Below are 7,335 nucleotides of genomic sequence, written 5' to 3'. Positions count from 1 at the left end.
AGGATTCATTGAGTCACTGACAGCTGTGCAGTGGCATTTAATTGTGATCTCAATTTCCCATAGTTTAATAATTTTGGACATCTTTTCTTCTTTCTGTCCCCACATCTTATTCTTTAAATCTCTACTCAATCTTTTGCACATTATTAGGACTGAGTTTTGTGTTCAGCAGGTATAGATACATAACCCACAAATATTGTACCCCAGCCCTTTATCCCTGTGTTTTAACATGGCTTTCCATTCTTAGCAGTGTCTCTCAGCAAAACTTATTAACTTGGACTAAGCTAAGCTTGTCAATTGTTCTATTACATGTTAGGTTTTTGGTGACCTAAGAGCTGTTTGCCAAATCACAGGCCCCACTGAGTTTCTTTTCTGCCTTCTGTCAAGTCTTGTGATTTTACATTTATGATCTGTTTTGAATTGATTTCTGCATAAGGTTCAAAGTTTAGTTGAGGGACTTTTTAAATTGCCTGTGGATGCCCAGATGTTCCAAAAATTCATTGAAAATGTTCATTGAGTTACTTTTGCACCTTGGTCAAAAAATCATCTGGGTGTAACTTGTGTGTCCATTTCTGGGTTCCTGTCCTGTTCCATTGGTCCTTATGTCTATACTCAAACCAGCAGCACACTATTGTAATTACTTCATTTGGTAATATGTCCTAAAATCAGACATGTGATTCTTTCAATTTTAATCTTATTTAAAATTTCTTTTGAAGTATCCTATTTGTAATAGAAGTAAGGACTAATTTGTCTGTGTCTCCAAAAGTCTTGCCAGGATTTTGATAGGAATTATATTAAATTAGTTGATAAATTGGGTTGAATTAACCTCTTTCTTATTTTGGGTCTTTCAATTTGTGAACATGTTATATCTCTACATTAATTTGCTATTTTTCATTTCATAATTTTTTTAGTTTCCAGCATATATATTTTTTCAACTTTTATCCAAATATTTTATTTTTAGCTATTCTAGGTGGTATTGCTTTTAAGAATTTCCTTTCTGACTTGTAGAAATATAATCGATTTTTATGTATTAGCATCCCTTGGCTTTGATAAATACACTTAGTCATTCTCTGACTTTTCAATTTCCTTCAGACTTTATATGTTGCTGGACTCTGTATGCTAGTCTTTTGTTAAGAATTTAAAAAAACATATTAATGAGAAATTTTGTTTTAGATTTCTATTTTGTTCTGTTGCTATTGAGTCTTAATATTTGGGCAATGTCTCACAAACTGAGTCAGAATATGTTTGTTCTCCCATGTACTACAAAATTTCATGTAGAACTGATGTTATTTTTTCTTAAAATATATAGCACAATTGGCTAGTGAAATATTCTGGGCTTGGAGATTTTTTGGAAGGTATTTAACTGAAATGAATTGTATTATTACTTATAGGATTATTCAAGCATGTACTTAATCATGGTGAGTTTGGTATTTTGTGTGTTTTGAGAAATTTTTGTGTTCACCTACAGTTTAGAATTTATGCATGTTGTACAGTAATTTGTAGTAATTGCTATTTATTCTTTTAATATCCGTATGGTACAAATTTATATCCTTGCTTTACTGATATTGAGAATTTTTGTCTTTATCTCTCTTTCTTGGTCAGTCTTCCTTGATGTTCAGCAATTTTTTTCAGCAGATTTCCTCTATTAGATTTTATAGAATTTCTCTCACTTTCCCTTTAAAAATATATTGATTTTTGCTTTGTTATTTAAATCTACTTGCTTAAAGTTTATGTTTCTCTTATTTCCCCAGTTCCCTAATGCATAGTGCTCCACCAAATTTCTTGAAAAGGGAAAAAAGGACGAGGTCAGGTGTTGACTGGCAGCCCGGCTGCATAGCCTGAGACTCGTGTCTTCGTTACACCACTAGGCAGAGCCATTCCTCTGAAACAGGAGCCACAGGTTTGCAGGCAGACCCGGGTGGGTAAACCACGCTCCAGAGCAAGGCTTCCCCCCCCCCATGCATTTCAGAACTGAGAAAGCCTTAGAAACGTGGAGCCAGCTCTTCATTACCACTGCGGTGGAAGTACAGAGAGGATGAGGGCTTTGTCTGTGTACCCACAGCTCATTACCACACTGCTGGGGAAGAGGAGGAGACTTAGGCCTGGGCTTGAAGAGGCAGCCTGAGCTGTCCAGGAAATTGCAGCACCGCGACTTCTGGCTTTTTCTCCCCGTGGATTTGTATGACTGTCTCAATGCTTCATTCTCTTAGGGGAGAAAATGACTTCAACATGATTTTCTTTAAATGTCAGTCTTTGACTTCCAGGGCATGGATTATGTAAATAATTTTAAAAGGAAGTTCAGGGAACTCTGATGAAGGTTTGCTTTGTTATTGCTAATAGTTGGTTCCTATGAATGAGTTTTTAACCTTGAGAAAATTCTCTGATGCAAATGTGACTTTAAACATTAAACATTCATTCTCACCGGTAATAATTTAAGTAAGATTTTTTGTTGCTTAACTTTTTTTTGTTCTTCTAAGGAACTTGTGAGGGAAGACGGTTGATAATCTGAACCCTACATGGCCCTGGGATTTGAAGCAATTTTGATTCCTACAAAGAAGATGGGAGAGAGAGAGACTAAAGGAAAAGGAGATGAAAGAGGATATCAGAACATGGAAAGATATTCCTTTTTCTGGGTAGGTAGTACCAATATAGTGAAAATGGCCATTCTTCCAAAATTGTTATACAGATTTAATGCAATCCCAATCAAAATACCAACAGCATATCTTACAGAATTAGAGAAAACAATCCTAAAATTCATTTGGCACCAGAAGAGACCTAGAATAGCACAAACAATTCTGGGCAACAAGGGCAAGGCAGGGAGGTATCACAATCCTCAATTTGAAGTTACACTACAAAGCTACCATGATAAAAACAGCATGATACTGACAAAGAAACAGACCCAGGACCAATGGAACACAATAGAAAATGCAGAAACAACTCTAAACATACTTAGCCACCTTATCTTTGACAAGGGATCAAACACCCTTACTGGAAGAAAAATAGGTGCTGGGAAAACTACCTTTCCACATGCTGAATTTTAAAACTAATCCATAACTTTCACTGTGTACTAAACTAAAATTCAAACGAATTAGAGATCTAAATATTAAAAGAGAAACACTAAATCTGCTGGTAGAATAGGTAGAACTCTTGAAGACATAGGTGTAAGCAAAGACTTCATGAACAAAACCCTAATCACAAGGAAATATAAATAATCAACAACTGGGATTACATCAAATTAAAAAGGTTTTGTAAAACAATAGAAACCACCAGCAGAGAGATGAGACAACCCACAAAATAGTAAAAAAATTTTATCAGCTATTCCTCAGACAAAGGACAAGCATCTAGAATATATAAAGAACTAAAAATAAAAGAAAAATCAAACCTCCCAAATTTAAAGACCCAATCTAAAAATGGGCATCTGAATTGAATAGACAATTCTTAGATGAATAAGTAGAAACAGAAAACAAATATATGAAAAAATGCTCTACATCACTGGCCATTCTTGAAATGCACATTAAAACAACACTGAGATTCCATCTCACTCCAGAAAGAATGGCCATCATCAAGAAATCAACCAATAGCAAATGCTGGTAAGTCTGTGGGGAAAATGAATGCTTGTCCTTTGCTGATAGGAGTGTAAATTTGTAAAACCAATATGGAAATCAGTATGGAGATTCCTCAAAAAACTAAAACTAGAGGTTCCACTTGAGCCACCTGTTCGCCTTTTAAGTATCTTCCCAAAAGAGTAAAAAGTATCATGCCACAGTAAAATATGCACGCCTATGTTTATAGCAGCACAATTTATAATTGCTAAATCACGGAAACAATTCATATGCCCATAAAAAGATGAATGGATAAAGAAAATGTGGTACTTATATATAATGGAGTAATAGTCTGCCATAAAGAAGGAAAAACTTGAGCCATTTTTAGGTAAATGGATGCATTACCATTATTATTAAGTTAATGGGAGACAATGAAATTAAGTGAAATAAATTGGAGACATAAGTTTAAGTGTCACATTGTTTCTCTTGTGTGAGAAACACAAAGAGGAAATAAGGAATTTAATAGGTCATAGAGGGTAGATATTGGGAAGCAGGAAGAACATGTTCAAGTGGGAAGGGGAACAAGGGAGGGGAGAGGGGAAGGAAAGGGAAGGAAAAAGAGTGGAAAAAAAACAATGGAAACAACACTTTTATAAATGAGGAAGGGAATAATGATTGAAAAGGGGAGGTGAATGGGAAAAAATAATTGAAATGTGATTTGTACAGATATAAATTCCCCATAATGAATGCGATCATTGTGCATGGTAAGTGTGTACAAATAAAAAATAAAGTAAAAAAAGAGACATTGCATGTGCATAGGCACAGAGCTCTGGGATCTAATCTGAGTCTGCAGAGATTGGGGTTACTACTGCCTGTTCTGCCAATGAAATGAGGAAATAATGAACTCATTTAATTAAAATGCTTAAAGTAGTGTTTAGAATAAGGAATGTTTCATAAATTTTGGTTAATATACACACATTAAAATCATGAAATATAACCTCAAACTTGTTAGAATAGCTATAATTGAAAGATAAATTATGCTAACTGCTGCCAAGCATGTAGAGAAAAGGAAACAGCCTATACTGTTGGTGAGAATGTAAATTAGTACAATCATTTTGGAAAATAGTATAATGAGTGGTTCCTCAAAAACTAAAACTAAGACTACCTTATGGCCCAGCAATCCTCCTATTGCATGGACACACACACACACACACACACACACACACACACAATTGAGTATGTTGAAGGGGTATCTGCACTTCTATGTTTAGTTCAACTTTATTCACAACAACCAAGATATGGAAGCCATTCTATGTCCATCAACAAATGAATGGATAAAGAAACAGAATCACATATTCACAATTGAATAGTATAAAGTTTGGAATAAGAAGGGAATCCTGTCACATGCAACAACATGGATGAACCAGAGTGGGTTCTGCTAGGTGAAACAGGTCAGGTACACAAACAAGAGTGGGCTGATCTGTACCCTGGCTGTTGTGACCAGCTCCACTATCTGGATGTCTGTGTGAATATCTCTGTCAGATGGTGACTTTATTTCCTATGGATCATAGGGAAGATCTAGTTGTAGCTTTCTGAGGAAATGTTGCATCATTTCTAGAGTGATTTTACTAATTTATTCATTTCCCCATCCTTTTTTATTCTTTGTTTTTAAAGACTTAATGACAAATCATAGTTTATTGCCCATTTTTCCTTAAAATTTACTCTAAAAAGTAAAGCAAAAATCTTTGGTTATGTTGTAAAAATAAATAAAATTTCAACTACTTCCAAGAAGTACTTGGTCTCTGTGGTGGTTAATTTCATGCTTACTCAGACAGCCCACAGTACCCAGGCACTTGGTCAGACCCCAGTCTGGACGTTGCTGTGAAGGAGTCTTTTGGATGAGATTGACATTTAGATCAGAAGACTCAGTTATGTTTTGTTGTATCTGTGGTGCTGAGAATGGGACCCTGGGCCATGCACATGCTAGGCAAGCACTCACCATTGAGCACCACCCAAGCCAGAGCAGGGGAATTCAGGGGAAGCAGAGTGTTGTCTAATCAGTGCATAGCACCTCCCAGTCAGTGGTCACTCTTAGGAGAAACAGACAGCAATTCCCGAGGGAAAGGATTCTGTGGTCTGCTTTTCACTCAGCTGCTGCCTCACCTTGTCCCTGGTCCTCAACCTGCTCTGTGCATTTCAGACTTGCCAGCTGCAAACTGAGACCACTGTCTCTCTCTTTCTACTATTTCCATTTCCTTGAAGAACTCTAATAAAGTATTAATTAGCAATTTCCAAAAAGGTTACAAGTAATTGGCTTGCTTACATCAGTTGATTGGTTGTAGTGCTGGGGATTGAACCTAGGTCCTTGTGAGTTCCAGGCAAGAGCTCTGCCACTGAGCTATGCCCCCTGCCCTGTATTTGTCTTTTTTTATGAATCAAAATCTTCAGATTATGCAGTTTTCATACTTCTTTCCTCAAACAGGATGATCTATCCTTATATGTTCAGTTCAGATTTTTGTCATTTGATTGGCTTTAAGAGGTATATATGAAATTCTTTGTATTTCACTGAAAAGTCCTTATTTTCTACTCAATAAATATGAACATTAAAACAAGATACAGAATTATGTGTCTGATTTAATAGTTTATGTAGTTATACTCTAAATACTTCCCTTAAATTTCTAAAGAAAAGTAAAAACAGTAGCCCAGTCTTAGTCAATTTCCCATCACTGGGACAAAATACCTGACACCCACAATTTAAAGAAAGAGAGGTTTATTTGGGTTTGTGGTTTCAGTCCATGGTTGGTTGGCTCCAAGGAAGAAACAGCTTCACAGGGTGCCATGGTAGAGGGAAAGCTGCTCACGTCAAGGTGGCCAAGAAGCAAGACAGAGGAAAAGAGAATATAACCTTCCAGGTCATGCCTCCACTGACGCCTTTCTGACCAGGTACACCTCTGAATGCTTTTTGGGGGACATTTTAGATATGAACTATAACATTCTGCCCCAAAAGACTCTTGTCTATCTCATTATGCAAAATACACTTAGTCCATCTCTAAGAGTTGCCAAAGTCTTAACAGTTCCAACATTGCTGAAAAGTTCAAGTCAAAAGTCTTCTCTGAGACTCAAGGCAAACTCTTAGCTGTGAGGTCTTGTAAAATTCAAGAAGAATCTTAAGCACTGGTGACATTCAATGGCACAGGATAAATATTCCCATGCCAAAAGGGAGGAATAAGGAGGTAAAAAGGAATCCATGCAAAGCAAGACTAAAACCCAGCAGGAAAAACATTAAATCCTATAGCTCCATGTCCAGTACCTAGTGCACAAGTGGTGAGATGTGAGCTCCAAAGGACTTGGGCAGCCCTGTCTCTTGGGGTGACTACACTCACTCCTGAGGCTTTCCTTGGCAGAGTTTATTTTGGCTCATGATTTCAGCCCTTGATTGGTGGCTTCATGGCAGAAACATCATGGCAGAGGGGGAAGAGCAGAGGAAAAGCTGCTGACACACTTCTTGAAGACCAGAAAGCAGAGAGTGAAGGGATGAGTGGGAAAGAAGATGTACCCTTCCAAGTCATGCCCCCAGTGACCCACCTCCAACCAGGCTCCACCTCTAAATATGAGTCTTTTGGGGTTGTCTTAATTTCTTTTTTCATTGGTGAGACGAAATACCCAAGATTCACGAGTTAAAAGAGTGAAGGTATATTTTAGCTCATAGTTTGTAGAAGTTTCAAGCCATCATCAGCTGGCTCCAAAGTAGGGTGAAATGAAAGAGGGGCATCACAAAGGTGAAACAGTCCATGCA

The sequence above is a fragment of the Heterocephalus glaber genome, unplaced genomic scaffold, assembly GCF_053883595.1.
Source record: "Heterocephalus glaber isolate CG9 unplaced genomic scaffold, H.glaber_assembly_v1.0 deba00001461, whole genome shotgun sequence".
NCBI lineage: Eukaryota > Metazoa > Chordata > Mammalia > Rodentia > Bathyergidae > Heterocephalus > Heterocephalus glaber.
This window is presented reverse-complemented; position numbering follows the sequence as displayed.